The sequence below is a fragment of the Terrapene carolina genome, unplaced genomic scaffold (genome assembly GCF_002925995.2).
Source record: "Terrapene carolina triunguis isolate 2854851 unplaced genomic scaffold, T_m_triunguis-2.0 Scaffold68, whole genome shotgun sequence".
Taxonomy (NCBI): Eukaryota; Metazoa; Chordata; order Testudines; family Emydidae; genus Terrapene; species Terrapene triunguis.
Window position 1 is genome coordinate 18,643,597 of NW_020664419.1, and position 19,201 is coordinate 18,662,797.

Here is a 19,201-nt window from a genome sequence, read left to right on the forward strand (position 1 = left end):
AATACCTTGCAGTGCCAGCTACAAACATGCCATGCAAATGCCTGTTCTCACTTTCAAGTGACATTGTAAATAAGAAGCAGATAGTATTATCTCCCATAAATGTAAACAAACTTATTAGCGACTGGCTGATCAAGAAGTAGGACTGAGTGGACTTGTAGGCGCTAAAGTTTTACATTATTTTGTTTTTGAGTGCAGTTATGTAACAAAAAATGTCGACATTTGTAAGTTTCACTTTCACGATAAAGAGATTGCACTACAGTACTTGTATAGGTAAATTGAAAAATACAATTTCTTTTGTTTATAATTTTTACAATGCAAATATCTGTAATAAAAAATGATAATATAAAGTGAGCACTGTACACTTTGTATTCTCTGTTGTAATAGAAATCAATATATTTGAAAATGTAGGAAAACATCCAAAAATATTTAATAAATTTCAATTAGTATTCTATTGTTTAACAGTGTGATTAAAACTGTGATAAATCGCAATAAATTTTTTTAACCACAATTCATTTTTTTTTTAGTTAATCGCGTGAGTTAAGTGTGATTAATCGACAGCCCTAGTAAATATACATAGTTATGGAGCACACTAACGGAAAACAGCTAGACCTGCTGTTTTTGTAGGGAGTCGCAGGAAGGAAGCTCACAAAGGCAACCAATTGCAATAAAATCAGCTATACTGTCATACAAAAAGGTGATTTCTTCATCAGCTGCCCCAAATGGCAAATTCTGCACCTGCAGAATCACAGACGCTGCAGGCTCTGCTTGTAGAGTACTGGGTATAAAAGGATTGATTATCTCTTTTCCTCAGAAATAACACAGAGATGAGATTTTTGTTGGTTTGTAAAGAGAGAGTTTCTCCATTTTATTATTAATCAGGAAGCTTTGTAATTACATGGCACTTTGAAAGATCTCAAAGAACGTTTATCATTATCCCAATTTTACAGCTTAGGAAGCTAAAACACAAAGAGGTTATGTGACTTTAAGGTCACATATGTTAGAAATATAACCCAGAGCTCCTTATTTCCAGACTTCGTGTTCTAACCACTTTTTCACTGGCTCCCTTTTGTCCCTTTAAATCTACAAATAATGTATTTTGCATTATATAGTGATGTCAAACTATAGCACAAGTAAGAAATAACTAATAGTAATTTGGAGTGTAATACAGTTGATAGGGAGGAAAATGTGCACTTTAAAAATCTACATAGCAATGATTTCACAAGTTAAACCCAGTAAATCTAATTACAGGATTGTCAGTAACCGTCTGTGAGCCTGATTTACTTCAGCAGAAGCAGAAGCAATCCCATAATCAGTAGGTTTATGAAGACTAAAGAATCCCTATTAATTCAGAAGTTTTCTCATGTTTACGCATTCATCCTGAGCACCTGTAGCTCCTATCGACTACAAATGAAGGTGTGCATACTCAGTACCTATAATAATCATAGAATCATAGAATATCAGGGTTGGAAGGGACCTCAGGAGGTCATCTAGTCCAACCCCCTGCTCAAAGCAGGACCAATTCCCAACTAAATCATCCCAGCCAGGGCTTTGTCAAGCCGGGCCTTAAAAACCTCCAAGGAAGGAGATTCCACCACCTCCCTAGGTAACGCATTCCAGTGCTTCACCACCCTCCTAGTGAAATAGTGTTTCCTAATATCCAACCTAGACCTCCCCCACTGCAACTTGAGACCATTGCTCCTTGTTCTGTCATCTGCCACCACTGAGAACAGCCGAGCTCCATCCTCTTTGGAACCCCCCTTCAGGTAGTTGAAAGCAGCTATCAAATCCCCCCTCATTCTTCTCTTCTGGTGACTAAACAATCCCAGTTCCCTCAGCCTCTCCTCATAAGTCATGTGCTTCAGACCCCTAATCATTTTTGTTGCCCTCCGCTGGACTCTTTCCAATTTTTCCACATCCTTCTTATAGTGTGGGGCCCAAAACTGGACAAAGTACTCCAGATGAAGCCTCACCAATGTCGAATAAAGGGGAACAATCACGTTCCTCGATCTGCTGGCAATGCCCCTACTTATACAGCCCAAAATGCCGTTAGCCTTCTTGGCAACAAGAGCACACTGTTGACTCATATCCAGCTTCTTGTCCACTGTGACCCCTCGGTCCTTTTCTGCAGAACTGCTACCTAGCCATTCGGTCCCTAGTCTGTAGCAGTGCATAGGATTCTTCCGTCCTAAGTGCAGGACTCTGCACTTGTCCTTGTTGAACCTCATCAGGTTTTTTTTTGGCCCAATCCTCTAATTTGTCTAGGTCCCTCTGTATCCGATCCCTACCCTCCAGTGTATCTACCACGCCTCCCAGTTTAGTGTCATCTGAAAAACTTGCTGAGAGTGCAGACCACACCATCCTCCAGATCATTAATAAAGATATTAAACAAAACCGGCCCCAGGACCGACCCTTGGGGCACTCCGCTTGAAACTGGCTGCCAACTAGACATGGAGCCATTGATCACTACCCGTTGAGCCCGACGAGCTAGCCAACTTTCTATCCACCTTACAGTCCATTCATCCAGCCCATACTTCTTTAACTTGGCGGCAAGAATACTGTGGGAGACTGTATCAAAAGCTTTGCTAAAGTCAAGGAATAACACATCCACTGCTTTCCCCTCATCCACAGAGCCAGTTATCTCATCATAGAAGGCAATTAGGTTAGTCAGGCACGACTTCTCCTTGGTGAATCCATGCTGACTTTTCTTGATCACTTTCCTCTCCTCTAAGTGTTTCATAATTGATTCCTTGAGGACCTGCTCCATGATTTTTCCAGGGACTAAGGTGAGGCTGACTGGCCTGTAGTTCCCCGGATCCTCCTTCTTCCCTTTTTTAAAGATGGGCACTACATTAGCCTTTTTCCAGTCATCCGGGACCTCCCCTGATCGCCATGAGTTTTCAAGGATGATGGCCAATGGCTCCGCAATCACATCCGCCAACTCCTTTAGCACCCTCGGATGCAGCGCATCCGGACCCATGGATTTGTGCTCATCCAGTTTTTCTAAATAGTCCCGAACCACTTCTTTCTCCACGGAGGGCTGGTCACCTCCTTCCCATACTGTGCTGCCCAGTCCAGCAGTCTGGGAGCTGACCTTGTTTGTGAAGACAGAGGCAAAAAAAGCATTGAGTACATTAGCTTTTTCCACATCCTCTGTCATTAGGTTGCCTCCCTCATTCAGTAAGGGGCCCACACTTTCCTTGACTTTCTTCTTGTTGCTAACATACCTGAAGAAATCCTTCTTGTTACTCTTAACATCTCTTGCTAGCTGCAACTCCAAGTGCGATTTGGCCTTCCTGATTTCACTCTTGCATGCCTGAGCGATATTTTTATACTCCTCCCTGGTCATTTGTCCAGTCTTCCACTTCTTGTAAGCTTCTTTTTTGCGTTTAAGGTCAGCAAGGCTTTCACTGTTAAGCCAAGCTGGTCGCCTGCCATATTTACTATTCTTTCTACACATCGGGATGGTTTGTTCCTGCAACCGCAATAAGGATTCTTTAAAATACAGCCAGCTCTCCTGGACCCCTTTGCCCTTCATGTTATTCTCCCAGGGGATCCTGCCCATCTGTTCTCTGGGGGACTCAAAGTCTGCTTTTCTGAAGTCCAGGGTCCGTATTCTGCTGCTCTCCTTTCTTCCTTGTGTCAGGATCCTGAACTCGACCATCTCATGGTCACTGCCTCCCAGATTCCCATCCACTTTTGCTTCCCCTACTAATTCTTCCCTGTTTGTGAGCAGCAGGTCAAGAAAAGCTCAGACCACTGTGCATAGCAACATGTAACTTTAAATCAAAATATCAAGTGCAAAACAATTTTAAAGGCAGATTTTCAAAGAGTTTACGTACAGAGTCGTGCAGGTAAATTTCACATGCAATTGTGCACCTGTCTTGGTCACACAATTACTGAACTCTTGCACCTGCCTGTGGCCAATTGTGGTTATTGGCTCATGCAGTTACCCAATTTGCACATGAAAACTGCTTGCATGCTGTAGTTTCTGTTCTAATCCAAATATTAAGGTAGCCCTAGATCCAAATGGAGGGATTCTAGATGCTCAGTATCTCTCTGTATTAGGCTCTTACTTGGCAGTACAATGTCCAACCTCTTTTTTTCCTATATGGAGTTCTTTAAAGATGATCTGAAAGTAGTTTTTGGGTTTGTGTTTAAATTTATGAATTGCAGAATTAAATGATAAATAGCAAGAGCTGAGCACATAACTGAATTTAAATTAACCCTTTTTTCCCCAAAATTGCAAATTACATCTTGCCACTCCTGATGACATGCCCTACACTATTTGCAAGCCCAATCATTATGGCAAAGTAAGAAAACATTTTCCTACTGTCAATCCCAGTTGGCTAGCACCAGCAGAGTTATTTGGTGGTTGTGTTACAGAGCTGAGTGAATCACTGATTTTTCAGTTCTCTGGCAGTTGTGAATAAACTGGAAAAAGTTTCAGGTCACATTAAACAAAAATTGAAAATTCTGAAAAGTTTTGGTGAGTTGTAAAGGTCGACAAAAATTTGTTGAACAACCCTGGCTAGAAAACCTCTTGAAGGAGGTAGTGGTGATGCTTCTTCTTCCCTTATTTAAAAATTCTAAAGCCAAAAGGGACCATTGTGATTATCCAGTCTGACTGCTTGTATAGCATAAGACACAGAACTTCCCCAAAATAATTCCTATAGTATGTCTTTGAGAAGAACATCCAATCTTGATTTTAAAGTTGTCAGTGATGGAGAATCCACTGTGACACCTTGGTAAATTGTTCAAATGGTTAATTACTTTCACTGATAAAAATGTACACCTTATTTCCAGCCTGAATTTGCCTAGCTTCAACTTCCAGCCATTAGATCATATATGTTTCTCTGCTAGACGTTTAGGCTGGTGGCTGGTCACTCATCTGGGTTATGGGAGACAAGGTTCAATTCCCACCTCTCTCTGATGCATATCAGAGATTTGAACTTGTCATTTCAGAAGACTTTCTGGACATCTTATGATACAGGCTTCAGCCATCTATTATTTGGGGAACATGAAGACATTTCCTGCTAAATGCCCCTTTCACTGGCTATTTGGAGTACTCGGCCTATAAACTTGCAGTCAGCGATGTTTCTTTAATATAAATTCACATGTTTAGTGGTGCAATCACATAGGCCAGGATTTGGTTACATTTCAAAGAGCAAAGAGAAACTGTCTCATGGGTGTACCCCAAAAGGCTAAGTCCAAGTCTGCTTTCCTATGCACAACGTTCACAAATGAAAAGAAGGGGGGGGAGGGGAATCTTTGATAGGTATTGTATACCTCTATATCACAGTGGTAATTTGTAAGCAGAGAAGCTTGGCTAGTTGTGAGGTCCACAAAGGGCTTCACGGTTGTCAGCACCATAATATTCTTTGTTTAACTTGTCATGTTTATGCACTGTTTCCAATTTTCTCAGTATTGAGGGGTTATTTCCATTTTGTTAAGTATGTCCTTTAAATCTCAACAGTTCAAAATCATTTATATTTATATTCCTCTGAGAGACAGAGCATAGTCGCAGAAAAATCACTCATTCACAATTTGATTTACTTTCATTTCCTTATAATATGTTCATTTAACATTAATACTAATCACATCTCAAGTATCTTGTCAGGATCCTTTATTAACACAGTTTTTTTTTTTTTAATGTTCAGCTCATTAGTTTTTTGAAGCACTGTGCAAGGTTACAACAGGAGCAGCACATAATCTAAACAGCACAAAATCCAGACCAAAATTGTTCCCCCCTCATTAGACTTAAGGACAAAGCCCCTTTCCTTAATATAAATAGCCTGTCTCTGTGCCTTCAGGAATACTGAACTACCTGACATTTTTAAACCAGGTCATCAGTATCAATTTATCATGCTTTACACTATTTACTGTTCTCTGCTATATTGGCTTCTTATCCATCAATTGCTATTTCTGTCTCTCCAATTTTTCTTTCAGCCTCCTGAAGTCTTAAACTAAATCTTGTGAACTTCATATAATTGCACCATTATAGCCTAGCTCTGTGCAAAGCCTTTACTAAACTCCACTGTGTTCTTCTCACTAAGTAAGTCTGACACTGAGAAGTTGTAGTCCTGACTGTGTGACCGTGGAAGCAGGCAGTTCCATCTCCTGGCCAGCAGACTGTTAGGGACAAAATGTCAAATATTTTAGCAACCCACGGCAGGGAGATTATCTAGCAGTTAGGTCAAGGGAACCAGGGGCTTGGGAGCTCAGTTTTGTTATGAACTCACTGTGTGACCTTTGGCAAGTCACTGCATTAGCCTTCCAGTAGCCACCATCTTGTCAGACATCACTCCCTTATACATGTAATATTATATATCAGCAACTTTAAAATGAACATCAACAACAACAAAACTCACAATGTGTACACAACAAAATGTATCTCAAAATTTATTATTACCATTTTCCTTCCTATCCTCTCTTCTCTTTATCCACCCTTGCTGTCCTTTCTCTAGCTTAAGGCCTTACCATGCAAATGGGTCTTCTAGATGATAATCACTTTGGCTCACAGTCCTCTCCTCTTAATTTGTCTTTGAAGTTTCATGCACATATTTGGGGTTATAGAAATAATAAACAATTTCACGCCATTGAGCCCCCATTTTATCCATATGTAAAGCAGGGATAATACCCACCTCCAAAAGGGTGTTTTAAGGGTTAACGAATTGAATGTTTGGAAAGCACTTTGAGAGCATTCCTGGAAAACTGTTGTGTATTTGCAAAGAATCATTGCTATATTATTTTAAGACAGCGTGTGGTATTTAATTGCTTAACTAATGTATTTTAAAAAACTAGTAACATGAAGTTACCAAGTTACAATTAAAGCTGTTAAAATGTTTTTTCATCAACCCTCACCTCCACCCCATTATCCTCTGCAGCTAGTACTCACATCAGTCTGATCAGCAGGAACAATAGCAAGAGATTGTGCTTGGCTTGCGTTCATAACAGATGGAGCAAACTGCATCAGGACTTTACTGTATTAACTTTCATCTCTCATTACAGACTTCTCCTTCCCCCTCTCATCATGGCAATTATACCTCTTATTTAACAATTGATTTGTGATTAAAGGGAAGTGGGACCAGTATGTGGTATGCTGCTGCTAAAAAGCAATAGGCTGTATTTGTGCTGAATGATTATTCAGCTCTGGAGGACGGTGCTGCACTGAGAGCCCCAGAGGCTAACATTTTCTGCTTAGCCATTGAGCAGGTAGAGCATGAGCCCTGCTGGTGCAAGTTTCCTCACTCTGCCCAATCAATATGTTCAGAAGTGTCTGCCTCTCTCTAGGAAAAGATGACTTTAATCCCCATGTGCATTCACACCCTTGCCCTCTCTCCTGAGGCTATCTTCAAAAGGCAGGGACAGCTGTGATGCCACTGCTTGTCTAATAGGAATTGGGCTGAGACATCCAACTCATTTCACACAGACCACCAAAGAGCCATCAGTGAGTAGTAAATCTTGCTCACTGTCATCCTTGGTCTGGATTTGAACTGGCAACCTAAAGATGAAATGGTCCATATCCACTTACAAGGTTGAAGCCATCTAAGGATACTTGCCTGTATTTTTAGTGGAGAACACAAAACAAAATAGATCAGGGTGCATTACTTTTCATACGAAAATACTGATTTCAGTACTTTTCCCTACTAAGGACTTGACCAAATGCCCAAAGAAACCAACTGAAAGACTCCAACTGATTTTAACGGATATTGAATTTGGCCCACACCACTTCGTGCTCTTTACAGCAAAAATTAAAATGCAGTAATGTGTATTTTTATAATGTACAGCTGCCTAAGCACAATGGGCCTAATTCAAAGTTGGCCTGATCAGGTGCAACTCCTCGTGAAGTCAGTGGAAGTTGAGCCAATGTGCATCAAGGCTGAGTTTGGCCCAACAAGTTGGTGTATAGGGCAGGAGCGTGGAAAGGAATGGATTTCTTGGAACAACAGCTGTTTTTGCAGATTCAGATAAGTACACTATAACTTACACCATCTTTAATCACCCTAGCCATGTGCCATGATTGCTTCCTTTATTTAGCTGTCAGCATTCATCATTAAGCCATATGCCTTTAAAATAGGCTAGTTAAACATAATACAATTGAGCTTCTGAAGCTTCCTTTTGTTACAGAAAAGGTTTTTAAAGGTAAATGTATACTATTCAGAACATGTTGACAGCCTAATGCATCTTGAGCACAAGAGTCTAAAGTTAATGTAATTCAATGATGACTATAAAGCACTTGGATAAAACTGACAGGCTATCCCATCTCAAATGGTATAATTTAACTTTTTTGTTGCCTTGTAATGTCTTTCTAATGGTGCTACTGCAGTCCTGGCAGGGACACAAGGTTTACCATTCAGTCTGTGCTGCTAAAAAGTATCCCTGAAAACTCCACATTTTGTGGTGAAGAAACAGTACAAGGAAGCATTTCTCTGTTTCCTTTTAGCACCAAGCAGCCCCTGCTGTGCCTGCCATTTCTAATGTCACCACAAGATATGTAACCTGCACATACCCATGTGTCTATGAAAAGCAAGGATGATTTAGGTCCAGTCCTGCAAGGTGCTGACTGAGCTCCCTCATCCACTGTTGACTTCATTAGGAGTTGTAGGCATTTAGTTCCTGACAAGATTGGGCTGTGACAGAGACAGGTATATAATAACACAGGGCTGCTAAAAGTCAACTGGTCACTGTACCAAATACACCTCTACCCCGATATAATGCAACCCGATATAACACAAATTCGGATATAACGCGGTAAAGCAGCATTCTGGGGGGGGGGGGGCTGCGCGCTTCGGCGGATCAAAGCAAGTTCGATATAACGCGGTTTCACCTATAACACGGTAAGATTTTTTAGCTCCCGAGGACAGCATTATATTGGGGTAGAGGTGTAAATGCAATAGATGGATTGCATTATCCTGGCCCTCCAAGAAGTGAAGAAAAGGAGTATCTTGAAATTAGGGCCATATGAAGTGATGACCAATGGTGTTTTGCTATGGAAATATATTGTTGTGTTTATTATTAATTATTATTATTTTATTATTATGTATTTATTTATTTTCTTTCCCCCGACTTATGCAATCGTTCCGTTCCGGAAAGCCTTGCATAATTCGAATTTTGCGTAAGTCGGAAACATATACCCGTACGTTACGCAACAATTTCCACAACTCAAAAATGCTATTTCTGGCTTCTGGAACTTTTTCCATAAGTGCGAATTTGCGTAAGTCGGGTCTTGCATAACCCGGGGAGTGTCTGTCCTATGATGAGCTGATTGTTTAAAATCAGAACCAGGGCCATAGAAGCATGGGGATGGCATAGGACTAGAAGCTTGACTTGGGGGCAAAAAAGAGAGGTTTAGGCAGACTGGAGAGAGGTGACCGGAGAGCAATTTTGACAGGTAGGAGGGATACGAGTTGTGGGTGTGTTTGTATGTAATTGAGGTAGTGAGAGGAGGATGGGCTGGGACTTACATATCACTACCAAGCCCTGCACACTATGACTCTTCCTTTGCACTCATCCCCACCTGTGTCTTCAATGTAGAGCTCACAAACGAGGGCAAATGAGTGGACAGCTCATTGAATGGTGCCCTGTTGTTTTTCTCCACAGTGTCATAAGATGTGGGTTTGTGTGGAAGATGTGGAAGAATTTTAGGGCCCCATGTATGAACAGTTTATGCCCTATCTGGGCCTTAATTTAAATATAAAATATTTGGAATATGCCTTGACATTTGTCAAAGCAACATGCCCAGCACTTAAAGTGAGATTTCTCTAATGTGTTTAGAAATTGTGAAAGCTGAAAGGGAATTAGATTCTAAACACATGAAAGAGCAGGCACACAGGCATAGTCATGCACACAGTTTCTGAGCATTGGACAGTGCTGAAAACACAGTGGAGCATTTCTGAAAAGTTCGCTTTCCAAGTAAAATCAGCCATTAGCAGGTCCAAGCAAAGGAGTCAGACACTTGCACAGCAGATACGTAAAGCTCTTCCTTAAAGTGGTAACGTTCATGGGCATTCTAGAGTGGCAGCATTGCCGCTAGTTAAGTCAGTGAACTGGGACTGAGGAGTCTGAGGTTAGATCCACAAATGGGACTTCAGCTCAGCATTGCAGTGCGTAGCTTTAGCTGGCTTGCTGCCTAGTGGAAGTCACAGCCCTGAAGTCGGCACTCAGGCTCCCTATACAGTGCATGAGGCAAGTTGGGTGTCTAAAAATGGGATTCACAAAAGCCAACTTCCTGAGTGTGGAGCTGCCTAAGCTAGCTCGTAGGAAATGTCAACAAGGATGCAGCAGCATCCTGTATGCCTTTTAGCCTATTGGTTAGGTCCCTCACCTGGGATGTGGGAGAGCAGGACTCAGAGCCCGACTCAGAGCCCCATTCTGCCTAATTCAGAGGAGTGACTTGAACCCAGGTCTCCCAGATCCTTATATGGAGTGGGTCTCTCTTAGGCCTTGTCTACACAGCAAGTAAACTCTTTGGGGCAGGGACTATCTCTCATTATGTGTTTATATAGTGCCTTGTACAGAAGCGCACCTGTAATACCGTTACTAATAATAATGAAATCTTTTTACAACATTAGAATATTTTTGTTTCCCTTCTTCCCTACATACTAACCATAAGTAAGAAATGACTGGTGCCTTCTCATTTATTTCTCTATTTCCATTGGTTAAGTGTATTTTTTTGTTGAATGCAAAGAATGTGGTGTTCATTGATTGGTTGATTGCTCGAGGTGTTTTGCAAGATCTCTTGAGGGAGTTCGTTGCCTCAGAGAATTATATAACATCAGTCCAAGAAGCTCCATCATTTCCATTTCTATCTCTTGGGATGTTATGATCAAAAGATTGCATGGCCCCAGATGCCAAAGATCCAGAGAGTAATCTTTTGCCTGAACATGTGAACCAGCAATAGCAACAGAGATGTTACAGCATTAACTTCTCTTTAGATAACAGTAGGGAACAAAGCAGCAAGGAATTCTGCTGGATAAATTCCTTTCTGCAACAGCATACATTTGGACTGTTTTCTTCTATCATGCCCAGAAAAAGACTTCTGACCTTTTTTAAAGGACAATAGAGTTTACAATCCATGGGCCAAATTCTGAGGCCTGAGCTTTTCATGAATAAGGGCCTGATCCTGCAAACAATTACTACTTGGCATAGTGCTTACTAAAATAAGACGTAACCAGTAGAGAAGATGAAACTAAATCCTGTAGTATTTGCAGAATTAGACCCTAAATTAAAACCGAGTAGGACCTCTGGATTTCACCCTCTAAGTCTAAGTCCTATTTCTTTATGTCCTTTTAAATTTGTGGGCAACATGTCTTGCTAAAAATACTTGGCTACTTCTAGGATCTGGAGAGAAATTTGCATCTGTATAAGAAACATTTTGCTGAATATTTTCTTTAATTTGTGTCTGAGAAGAGAACAATACTCTGTCAAAAATGAGCCAAAAATTGTTCTATAACATCAGTGCTGTGCAGAGGGCCACTAATCCATTCCTGGTGACTTGGTAAGCAGCTGTTAACTTTTAGCACAAAAAATATATTTGTTTTGCAGTAGGGAATATTTTTAATCTTTTATTTTTTCTCAGTTTCTGCTCCATTGAATCATGAGACACTGTCATACTAAATGCTATTGAATGCTCATTCTAATTTGTACTACACCATATTTGCTTAGAAAATACACTGCTTCATATTCAGAGGGAGCTGGTCTTTAGTGATTATTTTTAACAAATTTCATAAACTCCTTTAAACCTCTCATTGATAAGCAGTTCACAAAACAATGAGATCCAAATAAAACGAACGGCAGTGTGTTCATTTGAATGTCAATAAACTCATTACCATGCCAGCTTCTGACCTAATTACCGATGGCTGAATTCTTGCTGGCAAACATAAGCCCATCAGACTGCCTTCAGCAAAAGTGAGACCTTGTAAATGAGTATGGCTGTAACTACAGATTCTCACTTGCATTTGGAGATTTTCAAAGGCACCTAACTTACACTGAAAGTCAACGGGAGTGTGGCACATTAATGCCATTTCTGTCTCTGAACAGCTCCTCCTTTATCTTTAACTATTTTCAGTGCCTGGAAATTACTGATAAAAATGTTGCCTGAAAACAGTTGGTCAACAGGGCTTCAGGAATTGCACAAACCATACTCCTATGCTAAGAAAGTGATCATTGATTTAAGGCTCAATCCTGCACCCATTTAGAACAATGGTAACGCTTCCCTGGGGGAGAATCAGACACTAAATTTACTAAGGTATTCCTCAGCCTCCAAATCATCTCTGAGAATCCTCCATTTTAACAGCTTTGCACACTCCACTCTAATAACTTGAAACCAAGAAATACTGGATGGGACTCAAGTCAGAGCTCATGCCACTCCTAAAACAGTCGTGGGAGACGTGAGCTCCCTTACTATTGGAGCTAAAGACCTGACTGATTTTCCACCTTTCTCATTTATTTACACCTACATAAAATGAGTGCTATGTTGGTGTAAAAGTACATAGTTGTGTTTCACACTCACTTTACACAGGTGTGAATGGCTATATAGGCAAAAAGCAGTGGAGAATCTGACCCGAGTGCTATTTCCATAGCAATCTCTGAACCCTGCTGACACTGATGAACAATGGACCAGTAATGAAGCATGAGGCAAAATGCCACCACAAGACCACCAGGAGAAGCAGCTCTTGATCATGTTTGTATTGCTGCAAGTCACTTGCTGGGAATACTGTATTAGTAACTTTGGTGTGTGTTCAGTTTTTTGAAAAAAGGGGGGAAATCATTGTTATTAATCTGACCCTGCATATGATATAATTGATGCACTACAACCAGCCACAGTCTTGGTATTCCACCAGGCAAAAGTGCATCACACCTACTACTCACTGCGCCACTGATGTCTGGCATACTGCAAGTGGAGCTATCTCTAGTCAAAACACATTGGGCCCAGTCAAACATAACTCCCCATTCAAATCATCTCGAATGTGGGCTTCATTGACTTCAACCCACCATCTCAGGTGATAACCTCACCAAAGACCACTCATGGGCAACAAGCAAAGACATTCCAGATTGCCTTTGCATTCCTATCAAAAGGGATCCTCCACGGCATAGCACCATCATTCTAAAGGAAGACTGGATTACAGGACTAGCTAGCTAGGCTTGAAGAGCTACCAGTCTTCTTCCAGCTACTTTTAATTCCCAGGTAAAGAACTTTATTGTTATTGCTAGTATGAGATTTTGATTATTCTTTAAAGCTGTTTGGAAGGGAATGGCCTTTGAATTTTGTCATTTTCCATGTATAACAACATATTTTGTTAGAACTGTAGAAACTGTACTAGTGAGTACTATTTAGTACAATCATCTTACATTTTAAACATCCCCCTCTCATATTTTTCTGTTCATAATAGTTACTTCTATCTACTTTCTTTGTCTCCATTTAAAGATTTATTTATTACAGTATATGAATTAATCAAATCTGCTTATTCTCCTTGCTGGGTTTTTGTTTTTCTGAAAGGAAAAGGTATTTGAAGGTTAATTGAGTTAATGTTTAATCTTTATTCTTTTTATATGATGCAATACTCTCTCTCTCTGTGCAATATTTTTGTAACTTTAGCTGGAGGACATTTTTGCTACCCTTTGTATAAAACAATCCATAGTTGCCTAGTACAAATCAGCAAAAGGTAATTGCATAGAATTTGAAGTCCAGTTGCATGTGGATGGTGGGAAACTGTTCCCCGCATACTGCTAATTCAAGAGTATGAAGAGCCTGATTTTAAGAGAAGCTAAACACCTATGACTCCACTTGAAGTCAGTGGAAGCTATAAATACTCAGCCCTCTGAAAATCAGGCCCAGAATAGTCAATTACCAAATATCTGAAGTATGAATATTTTCAATCAGGGAGGGAAATGCCAAAAAAATCGAATGCAAAAGTAAACAAAAATGGTGACTTTTCTGGAAAGGAAAACTTTTGTTTGAGTTAAGTGAACTAACATCACATCAACTTTGAAGAGATGTACATGGAGTCAACTGATACTCTGGAAAGTGCTGATCAACCATCTGTTCATCTGCTACCAAACATTCATGTGAAAAGGTCTGTGCAGTGCTTGGGACAGATTGGCACAGGAAGCGTTATGCAGGGAGGCATTTATATAACAAAAAAGGCAAGAAGCCCAGCACAAGCTAATGGACAAAAACAATGCCAATATCATCAATGTGGCGAGTGCTGTGGAATGAAGATGATGTAACTTAAACACTCCCCACTTTATTTGAGAGGGTCTTGTCTTTGAGACATTAAAGTTATTTCCTTCAGCCTACTGGTACCCAGTCAGTTGTGGATATTTATTAACTATTTATGTCCTCCAGTTTAATTATATGAATCGGTCCTTCACAAAGACCAATGAAAGCCACACCAGTGTCCAAAAGACCTTGCTCCTTGACACCTTCCACATTAGTTGCTTAGACTTTCTGAGGAATGAATAAAGGTTTTTTTAGAAATTGTTTTCTCTCATGTTTAAAAAAGAATAATGGAGACCAGAAAGGAACCAGAATGGGGACCATAGTGCCATACTCATAACCATATCTATAATCAACAAAGCTGACGTCCAATTTCGTGGCAGAACTGGCAGCAAGTTACATGGACAGCAGCATATTACCGGGATTATGTACAGTGTGAGAGGACCTTCACTGAAAAAGAAACTGAAATAGGATGCAATCTTGCAAACACTGCGAAGCCTACTGGTGAGATTGCTTCTAAGAAATTAAATTGTTTGCAGTCATTACAGCCCAATGTGTAAAACGTACAATCCGTAAGCAAATTTTCTTATGAATGACCTAATTAAAATGTACATTAAAAGATACAGTAAAATAAAAATGAGAGTAACATGATTTGTTTTTTTGTTATAGGATAGCCTCATCAAAAAAGGAGAAGCATAAGAGACTGAAGCTGGAATTTGCCTTTGTCTCCAAAAAGAAAAAATATCCATAAAGATGTACAGTTTCCCAGATTGATTTTTAGTCTCAAGTTTCTGTTGTATTATTGGAATTCTCTATTGCAGTTAAATCTCAGAAGTGTTTCAGATCTGATTTTTAGACATGTTTAGAGAAGGCCTATTGTGAAGGGGATAGTGGGAAACAGTAAAGGAGATCTATCAAAAATCTGTAAAATTCCAACTTTTTGTCAATGCATTGAGATAATTCTCTCTGAATTTTTAAAAGCATTTTTGTACACCTTCTAAAATCACCCATCTTATTAATTAATATATCGTGGTTTGTCTAGTTAAAACCAAAAAGGAGAGAACTTTACATTGGTTTTGAATGTCAGTTGTTAATAATTTAACACAACTTACATTGATCGCTATTTTAAAATATCTACATTTTCCCAAAGTTACCATTGAATGACAAAAGATAGCACATTTATTTCCCTGTGCTTAGAATATCATAATCACTGTGCTTGGGGAACATGTTATTTGATTTTCCTGCCAATGAGTTTGTGATCTTGTAGTTCTGGCTGTTCTTTATCAAAAGTATCTGATCCTGGTCTCCATCATGACAACTGTAATTCAGGTTTTGGGACTGCTTTTAACAAAAGTGTCAATAATTGAATGGAACAGAAATGGGACTCTTCTGGAAATGAATCCATAATCTTGCGCTGGGAGCCTGTTACTAGAGGGAATAGTTATCAACCCATCCTTCCTAGATGTCAGGTCAGTAGAAAGATAATCAAGTTAGTGGGTGAGCATGGAGAAGGAGATGCCACCAATGAGAACACACAGAGCTACCCAAATGTTTTGCTTTTTTCAGACAGGCCTGACTGTTCTGTTGGCTTTTATAGTCTCATCTTCCAAAAGCACCTATATTCCCAGTTGTCAGTGATTTTCCCACCTTAGGTGGGAGAGGCTGCACACTAGTTTTATGAAGTCTCACCCAAAATTGGCGTCTAGTTAGACATAAGCTTGTTAGAAGGTCAAACCGGACTGCAATTCCTGAAGGCTATAAGGATCTTTGATCTGAGAAAAGTTTCATTCCTGTCTCTAAATCACTGTTGGACTTACGCCAGGGTCTGCCAGGGCTGAGCCCTGCTTGTACAAGAAAGGGTCCCACTATCTCTTGTGATGAAAGTTCATAATATTAAATGAAACAGCACACATAATTCAAGAAGCAATGCAGTACTATGATGGGAGATCAAGCTAAATGAGAGTGCACAGTTCCCTCTGCCCCCAGCAGTAGTCCTGGCTGCTGGAGTCCAACGCTGCTGAGTATGTGAAAGATTATACATTGTACAGCAGTATTCCTTCAGATTAATGTGATGTGTCCTGTGCTATCAGGTAAACTAATGTGGCAAACTCCTACAATTTGCAGGTAATTGTTCTGCAGAGCACTCTTAAAAAAGAAATCTATGGGTCAGATCCTCAGATATATTTCATGAACACAAAAGCAAAGGTCAGGACTGAGTGCCAAAGTGGCATGAAGTTCACCTTTGCACCTCCCCAGTCCTGGCCAAGCAGGCAGCAGGGACTGTCCCCCAGAGAAAGTTAAAGCAGCCTGAGGGCTGTTCTAAACTGTTAGCTGCCAATGGTCCCAAGGGATCAAGGCAACAGCCAAAGATCTGTGGATTGTAAAGAGCTATGACCACACCGCCTGTTCCAGGAGCAGGGAAGCTATGCTGCTAGAGCGGCTATGCTGGTTCTATGCCACCACAGGATCCACTTTATACTGAGGTGAGATTCCTGGGCCTGGATTTGCTAGCTGTACCAGACTCTACTGGCTTTGTGGCACATAATGGCTGCACCGACCTCAGGGTAGGGTCCTAAAATTCTACAGAAACACAGCAGTGAACCTGTGTCATACAGACTGGACCATGAGTCATTACATTTTTATACCACTCTAGGAAGCTCTTCATACAAATTCTATAATCAGTTATGCAGGCCATTCAAAAATCTGCAAGTGCCCACATACTTGAACTTGCAGCATTGCTCATGTGTATTTAAACACTAGTTACAAATTCTGCTGATGCGCAGTCCACATTTAGCATCCACAGGTGTCAACAAAGAGACAACACATAAAAGGCATCTTTTATGTTTGTTTTGTTTAAGACAAGGGAAAAATTAGAATTGCTGAACGGTACGTGGAAAAGAGGAATGTGGGAATTTCAATCCTGCACCAGACTCAGGGTCCATCTAGTCAAGTGTCATGTCTCCAACAGTGGCCAGCATCAGATGCTTCAGAAGAAGGTGCAAGAAACCTCTGATTAGGAGATGTGGGATGATCTGCCCCCCACATTAGGTCTCCTAATTCTTAATAGTTAGAGACTGGCTTACACTGTGAAGCATGAGGTTTAATATCTCATCCAAAGTCTATTAGCATTAACTGTTGTAACACTGCTTATTATCTGTATAATACCTTTTGACTCTTGCTAGGTTTTTTGCCTCAATGACAACGCATTCCATCACTTAATTAGGTGTTGTGTGAATAAGTATTTCCTTTTATTGGTTTTGAATGAGGACCTTGGCATTTGTATGTTAAAGTCTATGCAACAAGTCTCCATCCTGAGTTTAAGTGCAAATGTTTTTAGTTTAGATTGAATATTTGATTTTTTGATTTTTTTTAAAACCCTCTGTTTGTTGTATTTGTCATTTATTTTTGTCAATAAATATTTGTATGTATTTTTATTTTATGTTTACTTGATATGGACAGTTTGAGGCAGGGCAGCTAAAGTGCAGTTATGGTCAGAAAATTGACTATAGACAGTAAGTTTCTGTGGGGTGAGTTTTGCCCTTTTTTGAATAGTTGTAATTTTCACTGAAAACAATTCATGGGCATTGCACTAGTGCAAATGATTGTAGAATGTTACCTTTTTGGATATTTCCAGAACACCCAATCATCAGTAACTAGGTATAAGATACCTGGCACATCTTGCTCAACAGATCTTCTTGTGTATGCCGAGTCTCAGCTTAGCTTTCTGATGAAAACAGGGGTTTACTACCTTTTGGCTCCTGTCTGCCGATCAGAGCAGCAACAAGCAAGAAAGAGTGAGCTTGATTCTGTCCTGACATGTATATAATCTAAAGAATTGCTAGCTAAACTTCAGTTACAGCATCTTTCATATTGGAGCTGATGTGGGAACCAGAACTACACAATTTGTCTTTCATACCTCAGCTTCAGTTTACAGAGGGGGAAAAAATCTTTTTGTTTGTAAACTCAGCATCTTTTATATGAAAGCTATAGACAAACAGCAAACATGAACCTCCCCTTCCCCCTCCATGGTCTTTTCAGAATCGCTTTTACAGTACAACCATGCTTTAAAATACTATTACTTTACAAATAACAGTTGCCATACAGTCAATGGCTTTCTGCCACAAATTCAAGAATTTCTTTGCTCCAAATTTTATCACATCTATGGACAGTTGAAATGACCCAATGACCACAGAATCCTAGAGGCCTTGACTATCATGTTCAGATATAACTCCTATTGAATTTTTTTATGGATACATTTCCCTGATGGTCTATTATTTTAATTCAGTTTAGCTGTTTCCTTGATGCTCTTTAGAGAGAGAAATAGTTAAGGTAGTGCTATCATTATAATTCATTATTTGGAGAACATTTTCTGAGGGGCAGAGGCCCAGTCACTCTTTGAGTGACCTCAGTTTGAGCCTGTATTTTTCCCCCACAAAATGAATTGTGCCTCTGACTACCTGATTTTAGCTTGTAAGCATGGAGTTAGAAATGTATGTACTCAGATTTATAACCACAATCAAATTACAGGTACATTTTTTTGGATGAAAATTGAGCCGGCAAAAAGAAGGTTACCCTTTTGAAAATTTGACCCTCTATTCTTTTAATTCTGTTTTTTTACCTGATTTATTTATTCATTTTGTAGCTAAAATTCTTTTGCACATTGTACTGCATACAAAGCAATTATCAATGTTTTCAACATACATTTTAGGTGATCTAGTTTTATGACAAGGACATGTCAGGTTTTAAGTATTGGTAAGCAGCAGTCATAATGACTCATTAAGTTGAGTCACACACCAGTAACCAGGAAAATAAATAATTTGATGCAAAGAAGCAATAGTATCTGACCAGCACCTTTTATTTCTGCAGGGGGAGGAACAAAATAAAACAAAAAACAATAATTAACTTCTGGAGTTGTGTTTTTGTGAGCCATATTGATTAAATAGTAATTTTTCTTCAATGTTTCTTTATACTAGCCAATTGAAA

General features: G+C 39.8%; 1 protein-coding gene across 1 annotated transcript in view; it reads left to right on the forward strand.

Annotated features, from left to right (window-relative positions):
• The window catches only part of MAGI2 (membrane associated guanylate kinase, WW and PDZ domain containing 2), a 1,103,226-nt gene that overhangs the window by 973,028 nt on the left and 110,997 nt on the right, over positions 1 to 19,201 (forward strand). The window lies entirely within an intron of this gene.